This window comes from Rhinoraja longicauda, chromosome 23 (assembly GCF_053455715.1).
Source record: "Rhinoraja longicauda isolate Sanriku21f chromosome 23, sRhiLon1.1, whole genome shotgun sequence".
Lineage (NCBI taxonomy): Eukaryota > Metazoa > Chordata > Chondrichthyes > Rajiformes > Arhynchobatidae > Rhinoraja > Rhinoraja longicauda.
This window is the reverse complement of record NC_135975.1, coordinates 15478979-15492605: the sequence shown is the minus strand read 5'-3', so window position 1 is coordinate 15492605 and position 13627 is coordinate 15478979.

The window sequence follows — 13627 nt, the reverse complement described above, 5'->3', positions numbered from 1 at the left end:
CTGGCATTCAGGAGTACAATTATTTCATTTTCCTGATTAAAAAGGTAAAGACCAAAGAAAGTGTATTTTTCTGGTCCAGATAGCAAAATCATTCCCCACATTGTTCCATCCATTATTGTCTTTGTTCGCATATTTGTGTCTCTATTGTTATCTCAAGGTTATTGGTGGAATTATAACATTAAAACTGTTCAAGTGATAAAAAAGAAAGATATAATTCTCTGGGTTTCCTTTTTTCTTTCATCGTTGAGGTCCTCCATTATTTAATGGGTTGTTTCATTCTGTCCTCTGAACTTGGATCAGTACAAGGTCATTTGGATAGTACGAGTCCAAGGTACCTGGGCAGTAAACTGGACTGACTCCCCAATCTTTGCACATCCCCAATCCTTTCCACTCGTCACTTTAATTTCATGTATTTTGTGTTTTATGACTGTTGGCAGATCAATTTCCCTCCTGGGATAAATAAAGTTCTATTGCATCTGTGCTGTGCACCGCAGTACACTTGCTGGAGTTGGGGTAATCGTGGTTCTGGAGTGGAAGAGATGTGAGTTAGGAATAGGAATACTTTATTGTCACATGTGACTAGGCACAGTGAAATTCTTTGCTTGCATACCCAATGTGAACAGTTTCCCATTTGGCCTGCAGATTAATTCAATTCCCCAGAACCGAGTGCAGCATTGCATGAGAAAAAAGGAAAATAATATCAAAGAGATCCTGCTTGACCCTGGCCATCACCGAGATGTTGTGCACCTTCTGGGTAGGATTGAGGCTTACGTAGCATTGCAAAGTAAATATAAGAGGAGACTAATTTCTGCAGGCAGTCAAATTTGAAGATTGATGAACTCAAAAGCTTTAATTAGGTCAAAAATGCCCACTGACATATGGTGAAAGAATGTGTCGACTGGGCTGACTGACATATGATGAAATAATGGGTCGACTGGGTTTATATTCACTGGCATTTAGGATTAGAGGGGATGTTATAAAAATATATATAATTCTTAAAGGATCAGACAGGCTGGATGCAGGAAAAATGTTCCCGATGTTGGTGGAGTCCAGAACCAGGGGTCAGTTTAAGAATAAGGGGTAGGCCATTTAGGACTGAGATGAGGAAAAGCTTTTTCACCCAGAGTTGTGAATCTGTGGAATTCTCTGCCACAAAATGCAGTGGAGGCCAATTCACTGGATGTTTTCGAGAGTTAGATTTAGCTCTTCGGGTTAAAGGAATCTAGGGATACAGGGAAAAAGCAGGAACGGGGTACTGATTTTAGATCAGCCATGATCATATTGAATGGCGGTGCTGGCCCGAGGGGCCAAATGGCCTATTGCTGCAGCTATTTTTCTATGTTTCTACATGTATTGGTTGATGCTGTACCTGCATTTCCTTTGGGCTGTGGTGTGATGAAGTTCAAGTCTGCTTTGTTCGAAGGATGAATCCACACTGTGATTGGAGAGCTACAGGGGGAAGTAGATGAGGGTCTTGGTGATCACTTTCCCCGTGGCAAGCAGCAGGGAGACTGCCCTGTACATAAGGATTAGATTTGTCTGTTTTCTTGAGGATGATCACAATTAGGTCTCCTCTGAGATCCCATGAGGTACCCTCTTCTTCCCGTGTATGGACAGTGAGGAAGCTCAGCAGGATGTTGGTTGATTCTGAGGCCTTGCTCTTCTTGAATTACCACATGGTCTTTTTTGGCCTCTCGCTGGTCAGAAGTGGCAGCAAGGCTCCTGCAAGTAGGCTGCTGTGATATGGATCGAGGGCCCTCATGTCAAGGACACAATGGCAGGTGAAGAGGTTTTCGAGTCTAAAATAGGGTCTGGTCTAAACATCCTTTCCATTGGATGTTGGAGTAGCACCATATGTGGATGCATCCAGCTCCTGTAAATGACTGTAAATGCTGAGGAACCAAGGATCTGCTCTGCTTCTGTGAACAGTTTTCCTGGATTCTGGTCATGGTGCCAGAAAGCAAAACTTCCCCAATTGTAACCCCTTGCTACGTCAATTAGATAGACCAGACATTTGGACGAAAGCAAAAGCACTCCTATAATAAGATGTCTGCTGATTGTAGTGAAAAGCTCAAGGTTTCATTCATTCACACACTGATGATCCTATCAAACCTGTCAGAGAGAAATCTTTCAATTCTCTGTCCGTCTGCCCTTTATGAATACTCCTCATGATTCATTCGTTACAACACTAAGCTCAGAAAAAAAAGTGAAGAGTTGCAGGAATAACAAAAGAGGGCAGGCACACATTGATAGGGTCTGATCTAAAATTTATCGTTTTCAGAATACATTAGAGGAAAATATAATAGCTGTGGCAGCAGATTTAGACCTAACCCACTTAAAGGTAGCAGCTTAATCTTATTTGCTTAATTGAGTGCAAGTGATTCCTGTCTATTCTGGGAACAGAATCAACTTAAATTTCAAATATGGCAACATTGGCCCTTCAATGCTCTAATATCCATCTCCATAAAAATTATGACAGCTTTACTTTCTTCCATTTCAAATATGGATATGCTGCAGAAAAAACAGCATTGTTCTCTTCAACTATTGTCTGCAAATAAATATTATTTACATGCAATGGGCATTGGCAAACCTTCTGACAATCATGTTAAATTTATAATACCAAGAAGATTGTTCAGCCCATCATGACCAATGCTGGTAAAAAAAAAGAGCTACCTTTTCTAACCTTACTTCCCCACCATGCCATGGTTGATTGTCCTGGGAGGCTCTATATGAGAAAAAAAAAGTTACTGGAGGAACTAAGTGGGTCAGGCAGCTGTGGAAAGAAATGGAATGTTTTGGTTCAGGACTCTTCTTCAGACAGGTGAGTCACCATGTGACACCATCAGTCTGAAGAAGGGTCCACACCCTAAATGTCGTTAGTCCATTTCCTTCCGCAGATGTTGCCTCACACACTGAATTCCTTCAGCTACTTGATTTTTGCTCAGGATTCCAGCATCTGCAGCCTCTTGTGCCTCCATGTTCTAAATGAATATGCTTCAAACAATCCAGTAGTTAGATTGCTCTTGAATGGTACCAGCTGTAGCTTCCAATGTTTGGAACCAGAGAAAGTTCAGAATAAGTTAAAAATAGAAAGCAACAAAGCTTAATATCATGATAAAGGAGAAGACCAGTGCTGCTTATGCTGCACAGCACGTTCTGCCTCGAAACATGTCTAGCAGTTAGATCCATTCACAAGGTAATGCTACACTTGAAAACTGGGTTAGAGAAAAAAGACATTGAATCAATTGCAGAATCATAGAAAATTTACCAAAAGAGAATCCATTTGTATCACAGTGTCTGTGGTGATCCAGCCTAATGCTAGCTTCAGCACCAGGTCTACAGCCAGCGCTTGAAGGCCATTAATCTTCAAGTATAAATCCAAGTACCTTTTAAACAAAGTGCTGGAGTAACTCAGCAGGCCAGGCAGCGTCTCTGGAGAATAAGGACTGGTAAAATGTCTAGGGTGGAGCAAGGGGGAAAGGGGAGGAGAGCAAGTAGAAGTTACTTATTAAATTCTCTAATTTTAAATAACCTACTCACTCTACCTCCCCTCTCCCATTGCCCCTTCCTCCACCCTAGTTGTTTTACCAGTTCCATAGTTCTCCACAGTTTTCCTCCTGAGATCACACCTCCCCTAGCCAACAATGGACCTATCAGGCACTGCCCTGCCCAAGGTCATTTGTGGCCGGCCCTAAATGGTCCTGGTCTTTTCTTGCCTCTGGCTTTTCCCACTATTCATTAAACTAACTGGATTGCAATGACTCTAATCAACCCTTCCTTCCATTTCAAACAATACACATTAACAACCGTCCAATCATCTGATATAATTCTGGTAGTCATGGTGTATTGAAAAGTTGTAGTGAAAGCCCCTGCATCCTTCTCCCTAGCTTGTTTTATCAGCCCAGCATTTATTTCATCTGGGCCAGGTCATTTATCCACTTTCTAAGCCCTACACTACTTTTTTTTACTCTGCTTATTCTATCCAACATTTCGCACTTGTTTACTTAACTACAGCATCGATATAAGCCCTTGTATTTTTGTCAGGATGTTTTCATTAAAAACTGTATCATTCTCCAGTTCCACACACAGATAACTTTTAAGCCCCTGATAAGCATTCCTCTTAAAACATTTAATAACATCAGTCAAAACCACTTTTGTTTTTCAAGGAACATCACCCATCTTTAGGAGAAATCTGTGCCTGTAGCCTACAGCTTTCTGATATATCCTTGGATATAACTTGGAAAATCTCCCTTATTGTGTCACTTATTATACAAGTCAATAATAGAATGGAGATATTTGGTATGAGACATATCTTTGTAGATAAATTTCAGCTGTGTTAAATTGTTCCCAGGATTGTATAATATTTAAAATATCGCTCAATGTTTAGACATGCTAAATTGGCATTTTTACATGTTTGTCTTTCAACACCTCAGAGGCTATTAACTAAATATTTAATAGAATCCCTAACATCCATTCTAATAAATGATGCCAACGAAATCAAGTCACGTATAAATTTTAGAACATTCATCTACTATTCATTTTGAAAGAAAATGCATTTGTTTGAATTGTCTCCTTAAAGAAACACTTTATAACCGAACTGGTATGGAGCAATTCTTGCAGTAACATGATATTATATCCAATATAAAACATTCCTGATTCCTTTACCATTTAAACAATGGAACACTACCCAGACATGACCCAGAAAAGAAACATTTGCATGAAAAAAGATGTGTTGAGTGTGGCAGGAAGAACAGACAAAAAACAGAAAAAAGCAAAGGATAAACACAGAAACGAACTAAATGCCTTTGTGCCTGAGAATTTGCTATTTCAACTGTTTATTTCTCCCCAAAAACACACCATGAATAATGAAAACTTCTGAATATCTAAAACCTGAGTAACATGTACCTCCTCTCATTTTGGATGAAGACTTATGATGAATAGTCCAGACTGACTCTCCACACTAATTTTGTTCTGTTAAGTGTTGCCAGGTATTTGACAGGAAACTAGATTTTGTCCATGAAATACTCGACCACTCTCGTTAACTTTACAACAAATCAAAGTTATTTACCCAGCCACTCTTGTTTAATAATATGCAACTTTAACAGTAACTCAAATGAAGATGTTAAATTTGAAGCAATGGTTGTGTTGCCCAATAATGGGTTGCAGGATTTCCCAAGCTTGTATCGTAGTAGCTGCATAAATACATATTGTTGAGCTTTAATGGGAGGATACAAGCTCCAGTAATTTTTATCCATTTCAAGTTTCTATCACCAAGGCAATCTAATTTTGCATATATCTATGCAAAATATCTAATGTATTAATGCTAAGAACCATCTTTTAATAATTCAGCACAAAATTCAGGCCAAAATAGATTTTGACCAATAGACCTTTAAAGCCCAACTTGTCAGGGTTTGAGGTATGATAAATCGATGGTAAAGTTATTGGATTAACAATCAGCAGTCTGGCCCATTGATCAAATACGTGACATTGAATCCCACCATGGCAGGCAGAGGAATTAAATTCATGTAATAAGGCAAATAATCTGAAAAAAACACACAAATAATAAACACGCACACATCTTAGTAATGGTAATCATAAGATTACTGGATTGTTTCACAACTCATCTAGTTCATTAATATCCAGCAGGGAAGGAAATTGGACACCTTTACTCAGACTGTTTATTTGAGTTTCGACCCACCGTTATAATTGTCTCTTGACAGCCTCCTCCACTCCAGGGCTAATAGGAATGGAGAACAAAAGTAAACATTGCCAGTGAACAAGTCAATAAATAAAAACAGATGAATTGGGCACCCTAAAAAAGGTGGTCATATAGACACACGATACTGAAGATGCTGGAATCTTGAACAGGAACTCAGTGGGTCAGGCAGTATCCGTGCAGGGAATGGACAGATGATATTTCAGGCTGATATTTCTGACTCTTCTTCAGACATGTATAGCATTGTCTGCAGGCTATTAAGCCTCTGGAGAGTTGTAACATTCACTTTGCAGAATGTATCCCGACAAGAATAACAACTACCTTCACCTTTTCGTTACCAATAGAACCTGATATCATTGAACATGGTTGGTAGAGGACTGAAACTAGGTGTCAAATATGTAAACAGGTGTAAAATATAAAGTTTACATCTGGATTAAAGCCACATATATGTTGCAATATTTTAAGTTTCTTCTCATTGGGATGATACTTCCTGGCCCATACATTTCAGTGATTTTTTTTGTCTGATGAATTATCTCACGTAACATTCTTACTCAAATTTAATGTCAATAATGTATTCCTATTTTCATTCAGTTTCAGATAAACAACAGTATTAATAGTGCTGGGAAAATATAGTTGTGCTTTAAAGGTGAATCATTGCCTCTGACTAGGTCAGGAACAAAGTAAAAACAGAAACACAAAGTGCTGGAGAAAGTCTGGCAGCTGATATGAAGAAAGAAGTTCACCTTTCAAGGACACTCTTCCCTTGAATTTTTTCCTTCTCTCCATAGAATTATCCAAAACTGCTGAATGGAACAATTTCTTTTTTTGTTTAATATTTCTAGTCCCTCGTGTATTTTATAATTTTTGCAGAATACAACATGTCTTGTCGTGGTTCATCCCAAGTTACTGAGTAACAAAGGACTCTCTGATCACAAGAATGCCCACTGGGGCAGACATTTAGTGTGGCTGGAAGATCTGCAACTCAGTGAACGATACTCCTTGGTCTGCCCAAAACAGCTTGTTCCTTCAGTACAATGAGATGTCCATAAGGAATGTTGCTGACTAGAACATTCCAGGCTGCAGGAGCATATGCTGAGGTGTTGTGGGGAAGAACTCTGATAAAGGCCCCTCTACCACTGGACTTTGAGTGGGCTAATACAGTGGACATCTCTCAAATACATGAAGTTTATATTATCCCAATAGGCCATGAGTGACAATGGTGCTAGGTCTAAATGTAGGAAAACGACCAACTTTTGGAAGCGATAACACTGAACATATAGACTGTTTATTTTTGGGGAAAAAATATGCCAATAACACTTACCTCAGTACGGTGCTGATGTTGGAAGTGATCTCCTGCACATTTTTCAATTATAGTCATGCTTTATGACAAATGCACTAGATGAGCAAGGCACCTCTGCTTCTGCAGTAGCATCTTCTCTCATACATTCCTCATGACAGGAGGTTATTCAGCCCATCAAGTCCATGCTGACCTCTCAGAGCAACCCAATTAATCCCTTTCCCCCCACATATTTTCCTGTAACCTATGCCCAACAACTAGCACAGTTCTCCTACCGCCTACCTACACTAGGGATTGTTTACAGTAGTAACCAATTAACGCAATAACCAGTTTGTCTTTGGGATTATGAAACCCAGTTACAAGGAGAACATGAAAGCTCCACACAGATAAGCCCAGAGATCAGCATTGAACCTGGAGCTGAGAGGCAGTAGCATTAACTGTGCAACACTGTCACATCCTGTTAAAAATCAGACCTTGATCAATAACTCCAGCCATGCCTTTCAATGATTTCTACAGGCCAGAGAGCCTTGAAAACAGTTCTGTTTAAATCTGATATTTCTGATTGCACTTAAAGGTTTGAGAAATAACATCATATAAAGCATATTCACAAGGACACTGAAAAAAATTGGCCTTTGTCAATTGTGTAAATATCTACTATTCCATGTAAGCTGATTACATTATAAGAATTGTGATTTGTGCAAACTGCCTATTAGCTCAACGCAAGATATGTCAAGAATACCAAATTGTTTATAAATTAACCATTCCCCTCTTGCATTGAAACAGCAGAATTATCCCCATTAAAGATGGTTCAGAAAATTACAGAGGCTGCCTGTCCCATGATATTTATGCACGTTGTATTGCAGATTGGATTACAGAACACCAGCGAAGAGAGTGAAAAGATTTCCTGCTGTCAAGACAACGAAAGAACCCAGTTTACATCACGGCACAGCAGTTTCACTAGTGTCAGGGCTGGCCGAGGGAAAGAACACGCATAATATTACCATTTGGGAGCAATTGTGATCATTTTGATAAGCAGCTGGTTGAATTTCTTTAAATTTGGAAACTATTTCATGAAGCATATATCTGTTTTTACATAAAATCACCTTGAGCAAGTTTCTCTGTGGAAAGCAGGGAAATATTTGTTTCAAGCTAAAATAAATCAATATGCTTCAGTGATATTAAGCAGGAGCCTCACATTCACTGTGAGCAACAGATTTTAATGCGACTGGTTTCTTTCAAATCAGCTCAGGAGCTTTCTTTTAATGTAGTTCCTGCTAAATGATTATCGCATGTAGCAAAATCTCTTCAGGGATTTTGCTAAGACATTGCTCAACCTACCTCCAATATGTGAAGCCAACTTCAGGTCTCAGCCTAATGTCAGCTTCACTTCTGAGTGATTGAATTGTTATAGGCCCTGAAGTTTAAAGATTTTCTGTAAGAAAAATATTTATAAAAACACAAAGTACAAAGCTGTTCTTCCATCAAAATGGGGTCTTGGAAAAGTGTGGTTTCTTGCTCCCCTAGATGGAGATATATTGATAATCTAAAAGATTTTGTGGACAGTGATACAATGAAAGAATACTAAAACACACATATGTTGGATACACACAGCAGGGTTCACAGAACACATGGGAACACCAGGCAAATATCATTAGCCAGATCTCATGGAGCACTGAAGAACATGTATTTTACTTGAATCAGTCAAAGGGGAAGGGAAGCGAATTACTTGAGACTACTCAAGCACAGAACAATCTAAAAATAAGAGGAGATAGTTAGTTCTGAATAATCATTTCAGACAGAAAATGAAAATAAGTGAAAAACATTATAAAGACATAGTAGAAGTATATAGTGAAGTAAAAAGAAATCATCTGCAGATTCAATCTCATGGCAGTGTTAAATTTCACCAGTGCCTTCAATGAGTTACGGTTGAATAATAACCAAGAACCTTTAAATGAAATTGACATTTGGTGGTCAACTACATATTCCTAAAAAGGACACAGTACCTCAGCAGGTCAGGCAGTATCTCTGGAGAATATGGATGGGTGAAGTTTCGGGTGAGGACCCTTCTTCAGACCGATGCTGGCGGGAGGAGGGGGGTTGAAAGCTGGAAGAGAGGGGCAGGACAAACCCAAACAAACGATAGGTGGACACAAAAAGCAGGAGTAATTCAGTGGGACAATCAGCATCTCTGGAGAGGGATGGGTGACGTTTCGGGCCGAGACCCTTCTTCAGACCGACCCAACTGCCTCGACTCAAAATGTCACCTATTCCTTCTCTCTAGAGATGCTCCAGCTTTTTGTCTATCTTTGGTTTAAACCAGCATCTGCAGTTCCTTCCTACACAAATGATAGGTGGAGACAGGCAAGGTTTATTTTTGAAAGGCAGATGGTTGGACAAAACCCAGAGTTTCTATATATTCCTAGATGTCTCAGGGTGAAACAGATTAAACAATGTTGCTTTATGAGCGCCTACTGTTAATGCGCCGAGTTTTCTTCATAAGTCGGGATTGTAGGGCTTCAATATTCTAGCAGTTTTTGACCAGTGGCAATGAATTGCCTACAGTGATGCACAATTTGGAATGGTCTGCATGGTTCCATCGCAAAAAGATAAAGAACTGCAGGGAGGTCAGAGTGAGAGTGGGATGTGAATTTAAGTGACAGGAAACAGGAAGCTCAGAGACAACCACTGTGGTTTGAATATGGGAGTTCTGCAAAATAATCACCCAATCTGGATTGGGCTTCTCCAATGTAGAGGACACATTCTGAACACCAAAGATGGCACACTAGAGTGGAAGGACAAGTGAATTGTTGCTACTGCATAGCACTCAGCGTATTATCTTCCTCCAAAACAATTATTCTTCCAAAATTCAATGAAATTCACTAATTTGCGCATAACTAAAATCGATCTCCTTAAAGAATAGAGCGGCTGGAATGGAGTAACTTTAACATTGCAAACTGTGTATAAGCTATTAACAAAGATATTAAATATTTTTTCACTGTTGGTGTTAGCTTAATGATAAAGGGAGATTCAACATCTCACATTAATGTATACATATCTGAAACCTACCCCAGATACACATGGATTATTGGAAGAGACATGGTTTGACTTTTAAATCTCTTCCAACCTGCCTAATTCATCAGCCATTCTTAAGGTTAAGTTCTTAAGATGGTTTGCAATTTCCCTTTCAATGCTACATTGCATTACGCAATCAAAGATTAGAATTCCATCTTTTGGTAGCAAGGGAGAGTTGTGGAAATTACTGATTTAAGTCATGACCTGGTTCTTTACCCAATTTTTCTCCAGTGATCTCATAATTTATTAACAGCATAAAGCAATCCAGGAAATGTTAACCACTGGTTTAACCATTCATATTATTAACTTTACATGATGACATGCAAGCTGGAATCCTAAGAATTGTTGGATCTACAGGCACGAAACCAGTGCAAATTAGGGTTAATCAAGCCTGCATCCAGCCTTCTCAGTCTTCCTCGCTGTAATATTGCACCTCAACAAGCTCACTGGATTCATGCGAAACTGGTTAATCTTCATTGCTATTAGTGCAAAACCAAGAACGCTCCAACTAGTCATCACTCTATAGTTAGGAGACAATGATGAACTAAATGCATACTCAGAGGCTGAGCTCCGTTATTCCTTCACTGATGTATAATCAGCCTTGTACAAGGCATCAAGAAATTAAAGTGCACCACTAACTTGCCCTGCCACAAAATGTTATCCCTAACTATCATGATCCAGATAACATTGAATCAGAGTGAAGAAGGGCGATTGATAGCCCTGTCAAACAATGCCAGAACAATCTTACTCTCAACATTAGCAAGACCAAGGAGCTGATTGTTGACTTCAGGAAGGGAAGGTCAAAGGTCCATGAACCAGACTTCATTGGCAGGACAGCAGCGGAGAGAGTCAACAACTTGTGCCTGAGCTTGTACGCCTCAGATGATCTGTGCTACGACCAGCACATTGATGCACTCATAAAGAAAGCTCAGCAATGCATCTACTTCCTCAGAAGTTGAGAGAATTGGCATGTTGCCAAATACTCGATCGAACTTGCAGAAGTTACAGCAGAGAGGATACTGACTTATCACATCACGGCCCTGTTCAGTAATGCAAAATGCAAATACCCAACAATGGAGACAGTTGTGATAAGTGGTAGGCATTGCTCAGACCATCATGTGTATTGATCTCCCCACCATTGAAATCTACAAAAAGCATTGCCTCAAGAAGGCAGGTAATATCAAAGAGCCACATCACCCTGACCATGCTATCAACTCACTCCCACCATCAGGAAGGTGGTACAGGAACTTGAGTCCTCTCCCTGGTCAACATTAGGCGGGTCATTCACATCATTCACATACCTGTCACTAGAACAGTCAAAACAAGCACTAATACTCCAACCACTGCAACTGCAGGAGACTTCCAGGCAGCTAGAGAACAAACTTCAGGATATCCTCAAAGCCTGCTTGCATAAATATAATATTCCCACCAACTCATGGGATTCCTACATTAGAATCACTCAAAATGGAGAAGCGAGCAGGAAGACACAATTTCAAACAATGGAAAGAGAGCACAATGACCTAATCGACCTCCTGCTTGAGTCATAGAGTGGAAACAGGGCCTGGGCCCAACTTGCACATGCTGACCAATATGCCCCATCTACACTAGTCACAACTGCCTGCATTCAGCTCATGCCCCTCTATAGGTTTCAAGGTCAGTTTATTGTCACATGCACCAATTAAGGTACAGTAAAATTCAGATTGCCATAGTCATACCAATAAAGAGCAACAAGACACCCAAATAAATTAACATGAACATCCACCACAGCGACTCCCCCACATTCCTCTGTGATGGAAGGCAAAAAAAAGTCAAATTTTCTTCCCTTTTTTGCTCTCCCGTGGTCGGGGCACTTGAACCTTCTGTTGTCGGGGCGATCTTGGCTCCCGCAACCGGCAGTGGAGCCCTCCGCATCGGGGAATCTCAGCTCCATGTGTCAGGCGATCGGACCCCCAAGTCGGGGCTGGTCGAACCTCCTGCGGCTTGGAGCTTCCCGACATCAGTCTCTACCCGAGACTGCGAGCTTCTCGATGTTGAAATCCGCAGGCGTTGGAGCGTCGATCCCAGGCAAGGGATCGCAGGCTCCGATGGTAAATCTATGGCCCCGCGGTGGGGCTCAAAGTCAGTCTCGAGCAAGGCCTCCAGCTCCATCATGTCAGGCCGCAGAGCGACCGGAGATATGATCGGGGGGGGGGGGGAGAAAAGACAAACCACGCATCACTGGAAAGGTAAGAGATTGAAAAAAAATGTACCTGTCTAAATGCTTTTGAAATGCTATGATAGCATTTGCCTCAACTTCCTCCTCCAGCAGCTCAGCTGCCTCTATATACCTGCCTCCTTTACCCATCAGATTCTTATTTAATCTTTCTCTCCTCACCCTAAACCTATGCTTCTTGATTCCTTACTCTAAAGTAAATGTACAGTGGCTAAAAGACACTACATTTACCCATCTATTCCTCTCAATCTTATACACTTCTATAAGGTCACCGCTCATCCTCCTGCGCTCCAAGAAATAAACTCCAAGCCTGCTCAACCTCTCCCTGTAGCTCAGGCCTCGAGTCCTGCCAACATCCTCGTAAATCTTCTCTGCACCCTTTCCAGCTTAACAGTATCTTTCCTAGAACTTGGTGACCAAAAATGAATACAATATTTTAAATGTGGCTTCACCAATATATTAGAATCTGAAGATCCCATAAAGGTCTCTTCAGCCAACTCAAAGCACACAAATTACACACAAGTGTAAGAAAGTCATTATTAGCTCAAAGGGAGTGTCTAAGACAAAACACATCAAAGAACATCCCAGAGGCAGTGACAGCATGCAGCAAATGCAAGTGTGGATATTTTTTTAATATACCTCACATCCCTCAAGGACAAAGGCTACAAAGCATAAGTAGTTAATAATGAAGTAGAGTTTCAAAGTCTACAGAGAGACTTGGGCCTTTTGGAAGGGTGGGCTGAAAGATGGCAGATGGAGTTTAATGCTGATAAGTGTGAGGTGCTGCATTTTGGTAGGACAAATCAAAATAGGACGTACAGGGTAAATGGTAGGGAATTGAGGAATGCAGTGGAACAGTGGGATCTGGGAATAACTGTGCATTGTTCCCTGAAGGTGGAATCTCATGTGGATAGGGTGGTGAAGGCGTTTGGTATGCTTGCCTTTATAAATCAGAGCATCGAGTACAGAAGTTGGGATGTAATGTTAAAATTGTACAGGGCATTGGTGAGGCCGAATCTGGAGTATGGTGTGCAGTTCTGGTCGCCAAATTATAGGATGTCGACAAAATGGAGAGGGTACAGAGGAGATTTACTAGAATGTTGCCTGGGTTTCAGCACTTAGGCTACAGAGAGAGAGGTTGAACAGGTAGGGTCTTTATTCTTTGGAGCGTAGAAGGTTGAGGGGGGACTTGATAGAGGTTTTTAAAATTTTGAGAGGGACGGACAGAGTTGACGTGGGTAGGCTTTTCCCTTTGAGAGTGGGGAAGATTCCAACAAGGGGACATAGCTTCAGAATTGAGGGACAAAAGTTTAGGGGTAACATGAGGGGT